The sequence below is a fragment of the Pseudophryne corroboree genome, chromosome 3, assembly GCF_028390025.1.
Source record: "Pseudophryne corroboree isolate aPseCor3 chromosome 3, aPseCor3.hap2, whole genome shotgun sequence".
In the NCBI taxonomy this organism is placed as follows: domain Eukaryota; kingdom Metazoa; phylum Chordata; class Amphibia; order Anura; family Myobatrachidae; genus Pseudophryne; species Pseudophryne corroboree.
The window spans coordinates 74552275-74573768 of NC_086446.1; the positions used below are offsets into that span (position 1 = coordinate 74552275).

The following is a 21494-nucleotide window of genomic DNA, read 5'->3' on the forward strand; positions in this document are numbered from 1 at the left end:
CCCTGATATAATTAATTTATATTTAATAAGCAAATAAAACCACTTGGCACATATATGTGAATTAATTGATATTTAAAAGGAATCTCTTCTCTATATGTTTATATTAACTACTAGTCACATTCTATGAGATAATAGAGATCAGGTGATAGTTCATTCTCACAGTTTGACTGTTTTATTTTATATCCTTCTTGTATGTTTAAATCGTCAAAGATAATAATCAGTAGTGTTTCTGATATCCAACAATTATTTTTCTTTGTTTCTAGAATGTTAATAGTAATTATTTACACCCATGATGATGGCTTTAAATATGTTCTCCGATTTATTGCTGTTATTATGATTCTAATTATCCTAATGACATGAATCTAATGGCCGTTCAATCAGTGTGCTTTAAATACTGCCTTTTCCCCCATAGCGTTACTGATGTGATCAAGCTATTCTGTGAAACGTACGTCATCAGCGGGACGTGGGCGTGTACCTCTTACGGAGGTTCGGGAATCATACCCGACCCGGCGCCCATCTCTCGTAAAGGCTCTCTGCAAGGACGGAGACCTGTCGGGTCCCTGCAAAGACGGAGACCTGTGTCTGATCTGGGCGCAAGGCGCCATCAGTACACAGGGGCGCAGGAATCAATCCTGACCTGGCGCTCTGTCAAGGTAGTGGCTCTTTAACAGACGGGTAATTATACCCAGCCCGGCACGCTATATTAGCGGGACTCGGGTGTACATTATTCACGGCTCCCTGCTAAGACGGAGACCTGTCGGCTCGGCTCCCTGCTATTACGGAGACCTGTGTCCGCTCCAGGTGCAGGGCGTACCTAATTATAGAGGTGCAGATATTTCTTCAGACCCGGCTTTCTGTCATGGTAACGGCTCTCTATAACTGACCCGACCTGGTACTTCACCTTGGTAGTGGTTCCACAGGACCAACGGGGAACTCACCTTGTTCTGGCACAGACACACCAGACGGGACATCAGAAAGGTACTCAGAGCAGCCCTCTCATCCACTGTTTTTTTGTCTGCGGCCCCCCCTGCAATGCTCATATGTAACAGGGGAGGGGGGACATAGAATGTGAACAGCAGAAGCAGCTCGCACTACTCTGTCCTTTCAGTCCTTGGTGGATGGCTCTTCCCCGCTCTCATTGTACCCACCACTGCCCATTGTGGCATATGGGGCAACAGTAGAAAGGGAATCCGTTTCCACACACCAGGGGCTCTATCTTACGTTTTTTCTCCCTATCTGATGCACTTCCAAAATGTTTTAAAAAACTATAGTGTCATATGAGATCTAGAACAATAAGCTGCAACAATAATAATCAGCTTTTAAGAAAACCACATTAGTATAGCAACTTATTAATGTTATATATCACCACATAAATGAATCCAGTCTATAGAGTTGTTGTAAATGTGGAGATTTGACCAGGCACGGATACAGAGGGGGGCGGTGGGGGCGATCGCCCCCCCTAGCACACTTCTGCCTACAGACAATCTGTCTGTGAAGTCCTGCTCCTTAACCCCTTCCTATCTCAGCTGGCCGTCAGCTATAGTCAGTCAGCTATAGTCAGTGGTGTGAGTCGCAGCAGCTCACAGCGGGTGCCCCTTCCTCCTCACTCACCCTTTTGGCCTGCACGGCAGTTAATCAATCAACATAGTTTGTTGATTGAGACTGCTTTCATCTCCCCAGCGTCTCCTTGCTGATAACAGATCCAGGAAGTGGCTGTGTGTTGGGGGCGTGGCTTCACTTATAAGACAGGCTAGTGGGCTAATAGAAACAGTATACTATAGTGTGTTTACTTTTTTCCACACTGAGAGCATGCTGCATTCCTGCACCCAGAGACCAGCCAGAGGGACTTTCCTGCCAATCTGTACCATTGACCAGCCTGTGGAAAAGGGACCATCTTACCAGCCTGTTGCAGAGGAACCAGCCAGTAAGAGATCTTCTTGCCATATTCCCTAGGCAGGGTATTACAGGTTGAGTCTCACATATGTGCGATACAGTAGAACAGAGGATGTCTGTAGTAGATGCACTTATAGGTTTTAAAATATTCCTTGTATTTCATAATATTAAACATTACATATCATGTCCTGTCAGTGAAATACTAAAATAATAGAGAGATGCGTGTAAAAGTACAGAAAATGTGTATAAAAATGCTATACAAGAAATATGGTGTATGCTAATCTGTCCTCTATTTGGTTACTTTCTCATAACACCATACTCCTTCTACAAGGTATCAACTCGGAATTGTCCTCACCGTGTAATTCCCCTACAAGGTGCCCTCACTATAGCCTCACAAATGAGTATTAACGTCTTCAAGTTCCTGTATAGCATTGGTCCTATAATGTGCATCAGTTTATATATCAGTGGGAGAGATCCCTTGATTATAAATGGCACCCTAATAGCTGGTAGGGATATATTGCAAGATAAGCAGGTAAAGGATTTGTTAGTGGGTGTTTGGTATAATAATCACTTCTACAACACATCAAATCAAAGTCCCCCAATATAACATCTATCCAAATCCCTAGAAATATTTCAATTGCTTGATATGGTGCGTCCTCGGGAGCCTCACTCTCTTATAACTGATGTCATTACAGACAAGGGGCCTAATTCACACCTGATCACTGCTGTGCATTTTCTCACAGCAGCCGTTCAGGTTTGAACTGCACATATACGCTGGTGCATGCCAGACAGCCGACGGCCATCTCAGCCCTGCCAGGCAGAGGCGGACGCTGGGCAGGAGGGTGCGGGCCGGTGGCGTTTTGCTGCCTTTTTAGGGGTGCGGTCCAGGCAACGCAGGTGTGCCCGGACCGTGCGGGGGGCAGGCTGCTGCGTGACGTCACACGCAGCCGCTGTGACCCGGTCAGTGACTAGTAGCTCCCTGCCTGTGCGCAGGAGCTGCGCTGGTAGGGAGCTACTCATCAAGTACAAAAGCATTGCCGCTGTGCGATGGTTTTGAACTTGTACGGTGGGGAGTCAGACATGCGGGGCGGACTAGCCTTGTGCTGGGTCCCCCCCCCCCCCCCCCCCGCATGTCTGAGTAACTGATCGTAGCTGCATGGCTACGATCAAGTTTGAATTATGCCCAATGTCTTGTCACTACTGTTGCCACAAATGCCGTATTTTGATGGCCCTCTATTATACCATCTATATGTTCATCATAATTTATGACACGTCCTGTACAGTTGTGATACCTACAGTATACAAAGTTGTAATTCCCTAATATTGGGGTATAGCAAAAAAATATTAAATTAAAGCAGAATGTCTGGATTAATTATGATTGACTTATTCTATATCAGCACCTCATATTAACATGAGAAACATTAACAATCTGATAATAGATTTATAAAATAGACAATCCTAGCAGTGCGCACAAGCAGAAAAAAAGCAGCTCGGTGAGCTCAATATTTTACTTAAAGGTATCCTCACATCTTCACCAAATATGTGCCAAAAAAGGTTGAATAGAAGTTATCCAGCGCTACTGCATACAGTATGTAGGTCATTCATAAATATACCACTTCAGATACAGCAGATGTCATATCTCACAGTATACTTCTTATTAGGCTCATTCAGATATACCCAAAATGTAAGAGATAAGCAATTATAGTGAAACACTGTTTAATAATTGTAAGATTTAATATGAGAAAAACGAAAACATATAAACTCCACACAGATCACATGTATTTCCAAGTGGCCAAATTTTGACAATTCCAGCTAGACATGAACTGTTATTTAAGCAGTTCAGAATGCACTTGAAACAGTGCAAGTCCTGGGTTCTCCCACTGGTGCAGGCTCAGGTTTGGCTGAAATTTACAATTATTAAACAGTACTTCACTATATTTGCTTATCCCTTTCATTGGAGATAGCTGAATGAGCCTAATAAGAAGTATGACATCCGCTGTATCTGAAGTGGTATATTTATGAACAACCTACATATGCAGTAGCACTGGCTAAATTCTATACAACAATGTGATAATACCTATAATTCCTTAAATTAATTGTATCAATCAGATAACTATGGTATACTTGCAACATTTTTCTGGAAAAAAAAGGGTGGTGGGGGGATTTCCCAAACCTATGTGGCACATAGATGCAAAAGGGATTTTAATCTACAGGTGAACTCCTGCGAGTATTACGTACTCTCACTTAATCCTGGTTAGTCTCAAACTCCATTATTGGACAATTACAAATGTGGAATTCATCTATTAGGGTTGGCAAGTGTTGAGTACTGTGTGGGATTATCAAATAATTGGTCTAACCCCCCAAGACTCTGTGCCTAAAATCCCCTTGGTACTATTCAGCAGTTCCCCTTATTATAATAATATAACAGGGTATTATAATGTGTCTTCCCTTCCTGGTTCAGTAACACATAAAATGCCAGTTGTTACCATTTGTATCCATAAAAGTTGCTAGTATCCCAAAGAAAGGAATTATAGGTATTATCACATTGTTACTGTTTCTCATTTTAATATAATGCGCTTATATAGATTCAGTCAATCATCAAGGTTTATGATAATACTGTATTTCATAACGACGTTGACATATAAACCTTGATGATTGACTGTCTCTATATCAGTACCTCATATTAAGATGAGAAATAGCTGCAAATAATTACTCCAGACATTTTGTTTATATTTAATTTTCTTTTGCTATACCCCAATATTAGGGGATTATAACTTTTTATACTGTAGGTATCACAATTGTACATGACGTGTCATACATTATGATGAACATAAGGAGGGATTTGGATAGATGTCATATTGGGCAACTTTGCTTTGATGTGTTGTAGAAGTGATTATTATACCTAACATCCACTAACAAATCCTTTACCTGCAATTATACCTATTTGTGTGATGGATGAATTTGGACGGGAGAGGGGAGGAGTCAAGATGGGAGGGGTCAAGATGAGAGGGGTGGAGTCAAGACGAGAGAGGGGAGGAGTCGGGACTGGAGAGGGGAGGGGTCAAGATTAAACCGTAAACCGCCCCCCCTAAAAGAAAAGTCTAGATCCGACCCTGGATTTGACACATGGATAAATGGGTCTAATTATATCCTTTTGGGAAATTGATTGGCTATCCCATCTTTGAGTGTGTCTGTGCTAAATAGTCCTGGCTTTTAGGACATCAAAAGAGGTCTATATATGTTCCATTAAATACCATCTATTATCATTTCATGCACTGGGACTGTTGTACCTATGTATATACATAATATGTTTTTTTGTTTGTTGTTTTGAGACCAGCTTCTAACACCTAATTGTGTCCACTTATACTTGATAAATTAATGGTCGTTTGTGAGTTTGCAATAATCATCCGAAGTACCAATTATTTTATTTATAATTTTCTTTTTTCACACAGTTCTTATGAATATTATTACAAGAGACAGTTCATTCATTATCTGATCTCTTGTATTTATTGTTATGCCAGCCATATAGTTGTTGCGAGTTGGTGGACATAACTTTGTATCAATTTACATCTGCACTATTACTGCAGTCTTGAACAGTAGACTGGTGTAAAAGATGGCGTTATGTTACAATACCTCCACACTATCCTTTTATGTACAAACCTCGCCTTGTAATAGTCTGTGTCCTAGAAATCATAAGGGACTACTAATGTAATGAGTCGCCTAGATTATGAATTCCTTGAATTAATAGCCTATTAGCATTGATAATTTCTGAATAAATACTCACACAGCTTGTTTAAAAATTCTCTGTTTATTTTATTAATATTTGTAGTTCAATATTTCATTTACTTTAACCCTATTGTAGAATTATTATCATCATAGTATTTTGATTTTAGGGTTAATATTTTATTACCTTGCACTCTCAGGCTTTTAGATGATTTGCTTTGCCTGGCTATAGAGATTTATTTTAAAAGATTGAATAAGTGTTATGTTTTAATACTGTATTAATATTTCAAAAGAGTGCGCCACACACTAAGCCTTTCTTTTAGTGATAAACCCACTAGTGGTTTACACTAACAACGTTTAGAAAAACACTGTAATTTAGCTTAGTGGCGCACCTCCAACCTAGTTCCAATTTGACCAGGGCCTTCTTTCCCTTAGCCCTTACTATAGTTCATCTATTGGTTGGTTACTTACAATTACCTCTGTGAATTTTTGCAAAAATACCTGTGCATTATCCTTTAGACGTGTTGTCTTTCCTTCAAAATACCTTGATAAAGACCTCTGTGAGAGGTAGAAACGCGTTGGTGGACACAGGACCGTTAGTGGGGGAGCAGCGGCGAATCGACCGTTCCAGTGCAGCGTGGCACAAGGGATTCCCGGGTTTCCTTTAACCAATTAAACCCGCAAGCTGGCTTTGAACTGTGCTCACAGTTCTACACATCCGGTAATTCTTTACTACCCCTCATTACAGTCCTACCATATATGCTGCTATGTACCTAATGCTGGAATGTTTTTAATGTTTTAATATTGTATTTTACATATGTGCCCTATTAAAATTGTACTTCACCATATGTACACATTTTCCTCTCTTGTATGGCATCCATGTGAGTTTCCAAATAACTCTGGAATCGCTTGAACTGTAACCTACTGTGGAGCACAGGATAAGTCCCCTTCTTCATTATTTGTTTTCTTTGAAAATCTTATTGGTTCTATCCTTTGTTCCCAGGTGGCATTGGGACCTTGGATGGCTTTGCTGGGCCTTCCTTTGTCTGATTTAAATAGTATTGCTAATAAGCTTGTACTCCAAATCCTCCATGCCGCCAGATGTGTGATAGCTAAATGTTGGAAAAAGTCCATTGCTCCCCCTATAAGAATGGTATTGTCCAAAATATGATATATCTCCACGATGGAGAAAATTACTGCTTCCTTACATGATACTGTAGGTCAGATAAATGGGTGGTATTCATGTGACCGCCGGTCAGCTGACCGACAGTCACATGACCTCCTCCACCAGCCCGACGGGTCACTGTCCTGATGGTCGGCATGCCGACCAACAGGGACTATTTCCACTCGTGGGTGTCCACGACGCCCATAGAGTGGGAATAGAACCCGTGGCATGGCGAGCGCAGCGTGGCGAGCGCAGCGTGGCGAGCGCAGCGAGCCCGCAAGGGGCTTGCTGCACTCGCCCCTCCCCGCCGGGATCCCGGCGTCGGTATGCTGCCGGGATCCCGGCGTCGGTAAGCTGACAGGCGGTCAGGAGACCGCCGGTCAGCCGTACTACACCCCAGATAAATATGTAAGGATTTGGGAACCATGGTTCTCTTACACTAAAACCTCTATTTCATGGGTATGATATATTGCTTTGGAGTTGTATTACTTATGCTTATAAATGGTTGTACGGGTTTTTACTCTGTTTATGTATGATGAACGTGTCTTTTACCCTCATTATATGAGTTTGTTTCTGAAATTTTTCATGGTGGTCCCCCTCCCCCACCCTTCTCTTAGCTCTCTGCTTTTCTTTTTCTTTCTATTCTCCTTCCTTTTCTCTTTCATAGCTTCTCTTTTATACAGAAAATTTATGTTGACATTTGTGCTGTTGATGTACCTCTTTTTTTTTGTATCCCATGGGATATCCTGTACGTTATTCTGAAATGCTTTGTACCATCATTTCCTTTTTGTCTGTATTGGTTTACTCGACATTTTTCCAATAAAAACATTGCTTTAAAAAAAAATAAACAAGGGAGCAAGTGTTGCATAATCTATTTATGTATTCTGTTTTTTTTTTATTTGTGCTAGATGAACACCCTATATTTGCAATTCTAGCAGCAGACCCTTTATTCACTTCCAAGGGGTGGGCAAACTAACGGAGGGGGGAGGGGCGTAGCTCAGGGTTAAACCACTGGCTGAAAGCCACAGGGAAAATTTCAAGTCACCTGAGCATTTACCAATGTCACATTATCCCCAGTGTTTGGGGCACAGTGGCACTAAGGTCAGGGATGTAGCTAGGTATGCTTATGGTAAAGTCCACCAATGTCAGCCATCCTACTAATGATTGGGAGGGGGGACAACTACAGATGGTGGTGAGAGGGTTAAGTATTATTTAAACCTCATATATTTACTGATGCGATCTTTATGCTTTTAGCATAAATCATTTTCTCACTGCTACATTAAAGCACAGTGGAGAATTCTTTCTCATTGATTAGTCTTTCTTACTGTAGCTTTTAGTTTTGCAGCAAAGGCTGTACTGGTTAGATCGTGTTTCATCACATACTGCATAGCATCCATTGCTGTCTGACTCCGTCACATTTAAATCTGATGGCAGTCCACATAAGCCCTGTATTTTTTTGTCACAAAAAGTGGGCAGGGCCTTTCCACATATACAGAGGGGCGCAATGTGATACATCTCGCAACTTATTGGGTAAACACTCTTTGTACCTAGAAATGTGATTAAAATCGCAAAGGACAGCTCTCCCGATAAGAGCTGCCCTTTGCAATAGAAGGACTGCAATACAAAATGATAGCTGCTCAATCAATTTAGTAATACTTCTTGGGTGCATAAAAGGGAGGGGGCTATGTCCCAGCAGTCCTTCTGCACATGAGCAGAATAATGTGCGCCGCAGTGGGCAGTGCTGGGAGAGATCTGTCTGGATCTTCAATCACATTTTGAAGCTACATCCCACCCATAGAGTTTTTTAAAGCAGCAATAATTTATTTTTTTAGCGGATATATATAATTGTTTTTACAAATCTGCTCAACAAAAATGTCTGTTATTGAGGGCTCCTTGAAGACAGCTTAGCTATGCCTGCAGGAGCACCGCCGCCGTGTTCACGATCGCGGCGGCTGCATGTGATGTCACGCAGCCACCATGATCACACACCCCGACACGCCCCCGTTTGGCCGCCTCCGCCCCCCATTCATGCCGCACCAGTATGGTTTTGCCTTATAATTGATTGTCACTTTAAAAAAAACAGCTGAATTTAGCCGGCATCCCGCATGGCTGCTGAACTCAGGTGGCGTTACATCCCACCCTAAGGCTGAAGAACAAACGGTGTCTTCACAAACTTCACAAATCTCTGTGGAGAGTCTAAGGGTATCCACAAGTGCTATGTGTGAGTTTGACACTTCTGACACTGTATTTGAAGACAACCCTCTTTCACCATTTCTGCATCCTCTGCAAATGTGGGGTTGAGCAATACAAGTAAAGATCTTGACGTAGGGCCTCATTCAGACCTGATTGCTGCTGTATGTATTCGCACGCAGCCGATCGCATAATGCGAACTCATCACACGTGTGCGCTCACACATAAAAACCTGCCTATTTTGCACGGCTGCACAAAAAGTGCAACAGTGCAAAAAAGAGGTGGTTACGATTCTGCAACGCAGGTGAGCGATGCGTTCGCATAGCTGCGAGTCGCAGCACCACTATCTGAAGAGTTATCGTACATGTGCGTAGCGATCACTACTTAGCAAATAATCGCACAAAGTTGGTTTTTTGCCCCCCTAAAGTAAAAAAACCTAAGGAATGGAAATGTGATTGAACAATTAAGTGATCAAACATTGCAAATTGAAGAGTTTGTCAATCTAATTGCTCAATGACATTCAGCAATTAAGGCAGCAAACATATCAATATAATATCCAATATCCATTATGTCCTATTTGCACAATACACTCAATACTATTTAAAAGTACTATGTATAAAAAATATTTAGTATTTGTTGTTAACCCCCCCCCCCCCCCCAAAAAAAAAAAAAAAAAGCAAAGTCGGTAAAGACACATAAATTAAATGTTGAAAATTGAAAAATAGACACATACAGTATACAAAAACAGAGGATAGATGACATAGAAAATAGACACATAAAACTATATAAGATTATGTTTAGTAAAAACACCACACAATAGGTATTTTGTAAAAGTTTACTTTTTTAAACAAAAAAAACCATTTCAAACAATAATAAAATAAAAATAAATAAAAATAAATGTAACAAATGGTTCACATTGGCCAGCAGGGCCAGGATATGGGACTGCATGGCTAGCAGCTCCATCCGGATCACTTCATTATGCTCTCCAACATCAGGGTCTGTAATAATTGGGGGGGGAAAGGAAAAAAAACACAGTTACAAACATATTGCAAAATTCATAAAATACTCAACACTACAATCCATGAATAATGCCACCGCAAAGTTCATTTTAAACACAACGACTTTGTCATTCTCCCTATTGTATTCACATATGCTACTGGATTAATTATTTAAAAAACTTGGACTCACATATAAATCCAAATATTAAAATACATATCTCATAAATAAGAAATATCTTCCCTTATCTAAAAAAATAACCCAACTCCACCTCTTCACTGGACTTTCTTCACCCACTACCCCACCCCATGTAATGTCCTCCCACACATTATAAGACTGTCCTGTAGGCTTACATTTTCCCTGCATACCCTGTAAATTCACTTCTTCATGCAAGGCTAACAAATTCAAGAACCACCCACATTACTTTCTAAAGCATTCATATGTAATGACAATGACATCAGGACCGTCTTTGCAATGTATTGAGGCCACTATGATAGTGCTACAAATAGTTACTAGCATTGTATATTTTTCCTAATACCATATATTTTATTTAATGGGAGCAGGACCTTCCTACCTCTATGTCTGTTATGACCCAGTTTGCTACCAATTGTAAAGTTAAATGGAATATGTTGTGCTATAAAAAAAACAGAATAAGAAAGCTACCTAAAAGTACATTTTAAAAAATGTGCTTACTTTCAACCATAGGCGCCCACTCATCCTCCTCTTCTTCCACTGGTGGTGGCTGGATGGGGGAAGGGTCTTGAAATGGGGAGGGAGGTTGGATGGGGGAAGGGGCTTGAAAGGGGTAGGTAGCTCGAGAAGGGGGTGAAGTTTGAGGAGGGGATGGAGTTTGAGGGAGGATGGAGCTTGATGGGGGGTGGAGTTTGAGGGGGGATGAAGTTTATGGGGGGGGGGGGGGCAGAGCCTGAGTTGGGGAGAAACTGAACTGCTGAAATGGTGCTGGTTGGGGTTGCTGCCTCTCAGTCCTTTGTGCTCTGCCTAAGGAGAGTGGAACACAGTTTTGAAAAGGCATTATTAAACATTTGACACTTACCCAGCTAAAATACACATTACCTACTCTCAGTGGTGCAAGTAGAAAAAATGTCTTATAGGTACTGTGTGCGCGTGACGAAGGTGCGCGTCAAAAATGGGTGTGACCAAATGCCAAATGGGGCGTGGCCAATGAAAATGGGGGTGTGGTATACATATGGGGGAGGGGCAGATACACATATGACCCCAATAGTGCCAGATACACGTTGCCCCACAGTGCCAGATATACATTGCCCCACAGTGCCAGATATACATTGCCCCACAGTGCCAGATACACATTGCCACACTGTGCCAGATCCACAAATGCCCCCAGAGTGCCAGATATACATTGCCCCACAGTGCCAGATACACATTGCCCCACAGTGCCAGATACACAAATGCCCCCAGAGTGCCAGATATACATTGCCTCACAGTGCCAGATACACATGTCCCCCCATATGCCCCCAGTGCCAGATACACATGTGCCCCCAGTGCCAGATATGCCCTCAGTGTCAGATATGCCCCCAGTGCGAGATATGCCTCCAGTGCCAGATACACATGTCCGTCCAGTGTCAGATATGCCCCTAGTGGCAGATGCACATGTCCCCCACAGTGCCAGATATGCCCACAGTGCCAGATACACATGTCCCCCGCAGTGCCAGATATGCCCCCAGTGCCAAATACACATGTCCCCTTAGTGCCAAATATGCCCTCAGTGTCAGATATGCCTCCAGTGCCAGATACACATGTCCCCCCAGTGCCAGAAATGCCCCCAGTGCCAGGTATACATGCCCCCCCTTCCCCTGCTGCTCACCACTGCTGCTGCTGCTGTCCTGTGTGTGTGTGAGGTGAGGAGAGCGCAGCCTGCGCCTCCCCTGCCCCTCAGTCTCTGGCGGCGGTGCAGGTGTCTTCCTTCAATTCAGTGCCGATCCGTGAGCCAATCAAAGCTCGCGGTCCGGCAGCCTTGGCTGCCGGTCCGCGAGCTCTGATTGGCTCACGGGCCGGTGCTGAATTGAAGGAAGACACTATGGGGCAGGAGAGGCGAACGCTGCGCTCTCCTTCCCTCACAGCAGCAGCAGTGGTGAGCAGCGGAGGGAGGGAGCGGCGGCCCGGCGGCGGTGGGTACGGCGTACTCACGGCTAAATTCTTAAGGGTACACCATACCCACCCGTACCCGCCCACTCGCACTGCTGCCTACTCTAGAATGCAAACATTAAATTTAATGGCCCTTTTTTTAGTTATATTAAAGTTAAAATACATTATGATTAACTACAAACACACTTGTTGCTTTTAAATATTTTTTATTTACTGTATTTTCTAAACATTAATTTAAATAAAGAAATGCTAAAAAAATTTGTTGTCAAAATGTACGTTATTAATAACCACTTTTTTAAAATTAGTCAAAATAAAACCCACACACTTACTGTATACATGCACACAAACATGCATTCATACATACATACATACATACATACATACATACATACACACATTAACACTATCTACAGGCCATACAACATACACACACTAATGGTAGCAAATTTTTATATCTTTTTTATATGAACCTACAAACACACTCATGCGCACACAGATATATTCGGTAATGCTACAGTATGCATTACTTAAGTTGATGTATTTGCTGGCATAGTTGTGCCAGCAAACCAGGCTGTCGCCGGCGTAGGTCGGACCACCGCCTCTCTAATTGCATGATGGTCTGCCTGGTGCGGCCCCTAGCACACAGTTTGCATTTTACTTCTTCGCAGGCTGCATGTTTACGAGCATTTGATACATAAGGGCCTATGCGGCCTACGCGGCGGTCCATTATGGAAGTGAGGAACCACAGCTCCCTCATACTAAATGCGGCAGCTCGCATGGTGCCAATGGCGTATTCTTCAGAAATGCTAATATTTATACAGTCTGCCATATGTTGATTGGCCCACAGCTATGATGCATATAAATACAAATAAACTTTATTGATGCACATGGGAGTTGACATGGTGTATCATGGAGTGGATTCGTTCACAGTAGCGGAGGTTTTCAAATCATACCCATAAAAACACAATCACTTACCACACTTTTTCTTGGTATCTTCTCAACTAAACATTCTAGGGATCATGGTCATAATATTTTTTATGCAATAAAACAAACATTGTTAATAAAATAAGGTTATGGCCATTGTGTTTAGCCTAGCAACATCATGACAGGTTACTATTCCAAATCTTAGTCCATGTGGATCGTAAATTATGAAAAAATTCACAAACTTAAAACAAATGTGAACCACTCATGTTGTCCTTTTCATGTGTTGACCTTGGCCATGTAGACCTATTGGCCATATCGACCTAAATACCATGTATACCTAATGCATGTCGAACAATAGTTGTCGACCTAATGAGTGTCGACCTAAGTGTTGTCGACCTAAAGAACAGATATCATATTGATAAAGCACATCAACTTGGACAGCAAATTAAAATTATTTGTATTTTAAAAACATACTAAAAAATGCACATTATGTGTTTTTATATTACAACCAAATAACGATTATTTAAAAAAAAAAACATGCCTGAAATATTGTGCAACAATTCACTCACTTGTAGCATGTCCGAGTCTGTTTATTGGCCCTCAGAAATGGCCAACCCCTTGCCCTGTGGGCAAGATGTCATGTGCCGGCAATGCCACATAAATACATTTGTTAGCCTACACATAAAGTCACATTTACACATGATGTCAAAAAACTCACCCAAAATCCACGTCATGGCCTTCCAACATGGTTAATTTTTGCCATATCCCTGATTGCCGAATCACGTGTGAATCGTGGGCACTTCCTGGGTGTGTTTTCCATAACTAAAACAAAAACAAAAGGAAGGAAGGAAATATAATTAAGTTTTAGTATTAACAAAAATCTGCAAAAATGTAAAAATGTAAGATACAGTGCCAGAAAAACACACCTCCGCAAACCCCACCATACACTTACCAGCAGAGAATAAATAGAAGGATAAAACGCAAAAGAAGGCAACTCTGGCCAGAAAAAAATACTTAAAGTCACGCAGCCTTTGATAAAAAAACAAATGATACATACATTAATAACACAACACACTGTGCCAAAAAAACACATCACTTCAAACCCCACCATATACTTACCAGAAGAGAAAGAAAGGAAGGTGAAAATCCAAAAGAAAAAATGCCAACTCCAGCCAAATAACAACGTAACTTCATGTACCTTTAAAATATACATTATGCATGTATGAATACCACACCATGCAAACGCAATACACCACTGCAAACCCCACCATTTACTTACCAGCAGGGAGAGAAAGAGAAATTCAATTACAGCCTACAGGATACATCATTACATTATTACAGTGTTACATTATTACACAGCCATATGCATATTAACACACACTAATAATACATATTTACACTTACACCTTCAGGACAAGACCACACAGCTTCTCTCTTGCTCACCATCACCCTCAATACACAGCTGGCTAGCACCTCCTTAAACAAGGCATCCAATCAGTCATATTTTCTAAATTGTGTATACATCACCTGAGCATGTATCGGTAAGCGTGCATTCGCATGTATAAAAACCGCACCCCCAGTTCCGTATGCAGCGTGGTTATGTACCATGGATCCCACAGGGAGGTGTATGAGGAGATTGAATGCCAATTTCTGTGAATATTTATATAGAATAGCTGTTAGACAATGGCAAGCAGCACTTCAGCGACAGCAGCTGCAGGCAGCACAACTCCAGCTGCCAGCTGACCCACAACAGCAGCCAGCTGATCCACAACAGCTGCAAGTACCTAGCTGTGCAGAGGATGTAGAAGCAGGACCCAGTACCCAGTCTAGCTAATCTCAGGCATCAAAGCAGAAGAAGAGACAACCCCCATTAGGCAGGAGGGAGTTGGAGATTCTCGTTCCATAAGCCAGGGAGAGAATCTACTTTGGCCCCCAAAATATGGGTAAAGTAACAAAGGAACACATCTGGCGGGAGATCACAGATCACACAATAAATGTGGAGGCCACCATCGTATGGACACCTCAGAAGGTTAAAAGATGGTATGTGCATCCTGAAAATCACTTTAGGAGAGTAGTATGGGTACAAGGACAAGTAGGCCTAAGTAATGTAATGTAGGCATTTTGTTTTTCATAATGATTTGAAATAGTTCAATCGTTGCTTTAGTTTTGTTTTACTATATTTTTGTGTGTGTTTTGCGTTTAAAAGATGATGGCCATAATATTACAGACTGTATCAGAAACTTGTAAAGACTGTTTAGTTTATTAACTGCACAAACAGATGATGAATAGGTGTGCTTAAGATTTCTTAAATTTTTTAGATGGGCAGACTTCAAGTGCCGGCTGAAGGGGAAGATATCTGCATGGTGGCAGCATGCGAGGGGAACAGGTGGGGTCAGACTCCCTGAGAGTCTGGAGTACTCTACCTTGGAGGAGCAGACCTTGGACTGCCTGGCCGATGAGGAGGTGAGAGGCGTGTTTCATATGGACACAAACGTGCCTGCCCTTGAAGCTCCATATGCTGAGCCAGGTTATTATGTTAGTAATATGTAACTCAATTTAATGTGCATTCCAAATGGCATTACTAATTTTTTTTTTCCCAAACACATTTACAGAACAGGAGGTGCAGCCTGGGGAGGGTGTGTTGGATTCTCTGTCTGAGGGTGGCCTGGAATAACCACCACACCAAGAACACACTGAAGCCCCCCCAATCAAACCTCCAAGAGCTTTTGTTGCAAATATACCAACACGGGGAAAGAAATTAGCTTTTCCAGCAACAGATGCTCTTCACCTCCACTATTGGCAACGGTATGCATAAGCTAACCCTCCTTCTAGGCCTCGTAGCCCAAGGGCTGCAGGCCATTGCATCCCTACAGTACATGCTCAGACTCTCAGGGAGTCTACTTTACCTGCCCAGCCCTGGCTAGGAACAAAACCTCTCTGGCCAAGCCCCTCACAGGTCAACCCGCAGAAGCCAATACCCAGAATCCCCTTCAGCTGGCAAAAACAAGAGGCAGACGCTGAGATTTCTTGCCAGATGTGTTCCTAACAGTTCCTGCCCCCATATTTTTTTTGGCTTTTGGAACGAGAATCTCCAACTCCCTCCTGCCAAATGGGGGTTGATTCTTCTTCTCCCATGATGCCCGAGATTGGCTAGACTGGGTACTGGGTCCTGCTTCTTCATCCTCTGCACAGCCAAGTGCTTGCTGTTGTGTTTATTTTGTTTAAAAAATAAGTTTTTTGTCTTTGATCAAAGAGATTCTTTGTATAATATTTTTTGTTTAATATTATGGGGAAATTTGACTTTTTGTGACAAAAACAAAGCCAAAAATATTTATTTTTGGTTGACCCTTCTACTACTGTATATATTGTTTGTTCTTTTATTGAAGCATGAGTGAGGTACATTATGGCAACACTTGCAGTGAGGTACAATGAGGTGCAATATGACTAACACAAGTGAAGTATTGGTTTAGAAAACATGGCATGTAGGTGGGAGGAAGTGCATATAGCAAGTCTATTTAGATTGCACACAGCAGTTTGAAAGTCAGCTCAAAGCAATGTGAAAACACAAACAGGGATTTAAAAATGAGTTAATCTGTTGTAAGCAGGGCTTAAAGTGGTCCTGGAGAAGTGGTGGAACTCATTTACAGTACCTCTCCACCTACCCTTACCCTCCCCCCACCACATTAAATGTAGCCAGTGCTAGTGTTTTCGGCACCCCCCTGCATACTGTAACTTAGTGCCCTACTTCCCATACTTTATAAAGGGAAATTGATCTCACAAAGAAGCAGCATGGTCACATAATAGTACCCCCAATTCAAATTACACCACACAGTAGCATAATCTTGTTCACATTACACTGCATGTTGTGCCCCTGATTCATATTACACAACATAGTAATGCCCCTTATACAGGTTACGTCATTCAGTAGTGCCCTTAATTAACATTGCACTACACAATGGTACCCTTTATACATGTTATGCCACGCAGTAGTGCCCCTTATACACAATTTCCACAGAAGTAGTGCCCCTTATACATAATGCCTACAGTTGTTGTGCCCCTTACACATACTGACCACAGTAGTGCCACTTGAACACATAGAAGTACCGCTAATAAACAAAATGCCCACAGTAGTAGTTCTTCCTTACACATAATGACCACACTAGTGCCACTTATACACATCTCTGCCTCTGTGACTCCAGTAGTTCACTGTCTGTGTCCCTCCAGCAGATGGAGGAGGAACATGGAGCCACAAGGACCTGAGGAAGGGAGAGGTGGCTGCATATCATCAGTAACACTAGCTCCGCCTGCATCATCTATTGATATAGCTGTTGGGGAAGTTTTTCAGTTGGAATTACTGTACAGGGCAATGGAGGTGGTGGAACTAGTTCCCCCTACCATTACAGGTGGTGGAACTCAGTTCCACCTCGTTCCCCCCAACTTTAACCCCTGGTTGTAAGAGTGTAATGTTTACAATGTTGTTCTTAAACACACATGTATTACATGTGTAGTACACATGTGGTAGTTGTAAGCAAATAACAGTGAAGATTGTGTGTTGCACATATCCAGAGAATGACAGGCTACATACCATTTCACAGAGATCTAGAGATGTAATGAGGTGTTGAGGCATTTGGATTGAAAACAGGGTGTGTGTGATCCTGCTATTATTTGCAGGAAGATCGATAGCAGGACACCTATGTTGGGCATTCGAATGCTGTCCGCAGCCCTAGACTTACTCGGTATCTGCAAATGCTCAGTGTGCAGTGACAGAGAATTGCTTTGCAGACGTGCGAAAACCCCACCTGCAGCCCATGACATACACCCCCACTACACGCCCAACTTCACGCCCCATTTTGTATGTGTGCACTCATTACTTTGCACGTGCGCATTTAGCTAAAAATCGCCGCTTTGCAGCAGCGATCAGGGCTGAATTAGGCCCATAGAAATTGAGCATGCTATTGTGGAAGTGCAAAAAGATGAGGGGGATATTTGTTTCTCTAATGCTAATGAGGATGTTGATGATGAGAAAACTGTTTGTTACAAAGTAAGTCAGCCACCAGTAGCAGCAGTTCTTGACCATGGTTAATAGAAGAACATTGTTGTAACCCCTAGGTTGGGACAGCAATTTATACTACAATTTATTCCCTGTGCTAATCAGAATATTACCACTCTTACACTATGGGGGTAATTCAGAGTTGATTTTAGTTGATTGCTAAATTTAGCACATCTACAATCAGTTACTCTGACATGTAGGGGATGCCCAGCACAGGGCTAGTTCGCCCCGCATGTCAGGCCCTACCCCCCTTCCTGCACAGGTTCAAAAGCATTGCTTGGTGGCAATGCTTTTGTTCCTGACAAGCAGCTCCCTGCCAGTGCAGCTCCTGTGCACTGTCAGGGAGCTACTGACCGCGTACTGGGTTGTAGCAGCTGTGTGTGACATCATGCAGCCACCGTGGACTGCCCCACTAATGGTCAATGCATGCCTTCATTGTCCGGACAGTGCCCCGTCCCACCTCGGTACCACCTCTGCCTGTCAATCAGGCAGAGGCGATCGCTGCCAATGAGATGCTGACAGCATCTCGCTGGCCTTCCAGGGTGCGCACACGCTGTACGGCTGCCGCGCGTGCACACTCCACACAGTAGTTCATACTGCAATCACTGCCGCAATCCAGTCTGAATTACCCCCTATGTTTTTTGTTAAATAAATGTGATAATATTTAATTGGAATAAAGTACTGTATGTACAATGCTAACAAGACTGTAATGTGACAGGAAGTTACAATTTAATAAACTTTTCCTTCTAATACCCCCTATGACCTATTCAGAATATCTGCATGCATTACAAAAATTACCTTTACCTTTTAGGTAGCTACCTAAATTCACCCTAGGCTGGGAAAAAAAATTTCCAAGGTGAACGCCCGGGTACTTAATTAGATGTCATGCATGACACACCTCCTCTTATACATACATTAGTTGAAATAATGACTTTAGTAATATACATACATACATTTGTGCATAAATTCAACTTATGTGAAATACTGCAGTCCTTTTACACAACCCTTAATGTATGTATTCATATAGGCGCTTTAGGCACAAAGTTAATGTCCACTTTAAATGCTACTTGTTTATACTTAGGGGGGAATTCAAATGTTTGAAAAGTCGGCTGGGTGTCTGTTTTTTCCTGTCTATTAGATAGGAAAAAACAGACACCCAACTGACTTTTCAAACATTTGAATTCCCCCCATTGAATGCTAAGATCACCAAGTACTGTAAATGTATGATGACACAAATATCCTTGTGCCTTTTTGCAATTTCTTAAAAGCCAGTTTTAAGTTTACATGTACTGTCTGGAAGGTTTCCACTGGCTACAATACTTCACTTTGACAGACAGTGCTTGTTTCAAAATTGTGCCTTTTCCTGCTGTAACAATTATAACTAGACCATCTGGCAGTGCTCCCAGAGTCTAAAAGTTAATTTGTTTAGCCAGACTGAAATGTTCCCGATAATGTATCTATAATGTTCCCAAAGCCCTGTTAAGCCTGTCTAGCAGTACTTCTGATGTTGTTCCAGGTAGTGCACTTTAGAAATTTGTACTGAAAGTAAAATAAGTTTAAACTAATACACAAAAGTATCTTTATCTTGCGCCAACTCAGGAGCGGCACACTGGGAGAGGTCTTTGTTGGAAAACCTCAAAAACATACAGAGAAAACATAAATTCCCAAGTGCGCTAATAATGAAATGTAGTTACACAAATCTTCCAGCGTTTATTTCGTCGGAAAATGTAGACTGGAGGATGTTTAGATCTGGAGACCTGTAACAGACACCCCTCACCAAAAAGTCACCCAAACAAGAGGCCAACAGGCCAATTAATAAAAAGTTTTTTTTAATAACATATATTTGAACATATGAATTTTGGTACACAATTCAAGATATAAAATTGTATCAATAAAACACAGCCACAACCAACATGTTTGTAAGATGGATTCTAGATACTCCCTCACCTTTTTCAAGGTGCGAGCTCGAAGGGAGTATCTTCACAAACTAGGGTGCGCTTTTCTGACTGACAAACCCAACGCGTTTCGTCTTATCGACTTCATCAGGGGTAACTTGTTTGGGGAAAAAGATAATGTTCTATTTGAGAAAAACTGCTATTGTGAGATAGGAATATTATATATACATATATGTATATATATGTATAGACACATATATCTTTGTGGTATGCAAAGCATTTTTTTTCCTATATATACCTACCACATATAGGGAAAAGGATGATTTGCTCTTGATAGATTTCTATGGCAGATCGTAACCTGAAATATGAATAACACATTCTAAGATGTGTTTATTTGATGGAACTACTAGGACATTATTCTTATTATCCATTTTAGTGTTACAAATAGTGACTAAGACATACCTCCAAATAGGGATTAATCAAATTCTCCTTTATTAGAATTTAATGGGTAGAGCTCCTATATTCGTGCTTCTGACTGGAACTTAAATGGTTATCCTTTTTGTATATAAAATCTATAGAATAGTGTTTTTATAAGCACTGCCTAATAGAAAGAGAATGGGAATTGGATGTAGACCATTTTTAATGGTTTCCCACCTCATAGAACCTATTAATTGATCATAAAAGATAACATACCTTAAAACTGATCAAGCAAAGTTCCTTAAGGGCCGTCTAAAAAAACTCTTGATCATAGTCCATTGGGACTGTCGGCAACCATATGTTGGCGTTTTTGCAGACTGCTAAAGAAAAACACAAATATTGGTATTTATATAGAAATTCCTGTCCATGTAATTTATTACACGGTCAAGCCAATTCTACTATAAGTATACCTAAAGTGTGGTCTTCTGCTCTTATAGTCAAAATTATTTCTGGTTTCAATGTTGACTCACGTGAAATTCTGAAAGCTTTCAATTAAATTTTTTTTTGTGTAAGGTGTGTCAGTCATAGAAGATCACTAGCACATATATGAGTGTACATACCAAAACTTATATGGCTGGTTTGACAATCACAAGGATAAAAAAGATGCGACTTCCTCAATAGGTCTCAAGGAATAGATCCTTTCAAAGAAATGGAAACATTGTTGTTGTCAAAATAGAGGGCACAGTTCCAACCATAGGGATAGTAACAATTTACAATAAGTTTCACAAAGTAAATTTTTTTCCAGAAAAACACAGCAACACTGTCATTATTTATAAGAAGGCACAGTTCTAACAAATAGCTAAAATCCAGCAGATTTCAAAGTCATTTTTATCAGAAATCAGAGCATTATTAATACTTATAAAGGCCCACTTTTAACAGCAAGAAAAATCTCAACTCCTCGGTACCAGACCAGCAAAAGAATTACACTCATGATTAATAGTTAAAGCCTTCAAAAAGTGAAACAAATAGAAATGATGTGAGGACTCACCCTGGAGAAAATTTGGCTGTGTGTGGAAGTCACAGAATGAAGTGGTAATTGATGCAGCTGTTATTTAAG

At 41.5% G+C, this 21494-nt stretch overlaps 1 long non-coding RNA gene across 1 annotated transcript; it reads right to left on the reverse strand.

The window, feature by feature from the left end:
* Positions 1 to 20852: 20852 nt before the first annotated feature.
* On the reverse strand, positions 20853 to 21448 carry LOC135057491 (uncharacterized). Its single transcript, XR_010244156.1, has 3 exons — positions 21426 to 21448; positions 20998 to 21075; positions 20853 to 20922 (listed from the first exon to the last, which is right to left on the reverse strand). It is a non-coding gene; the product is annotated as an uncharacterized LOC135057491 (long non-coding RNA).
* Positions 21449 to 21494: the final 46 nt, after the last annotated feature.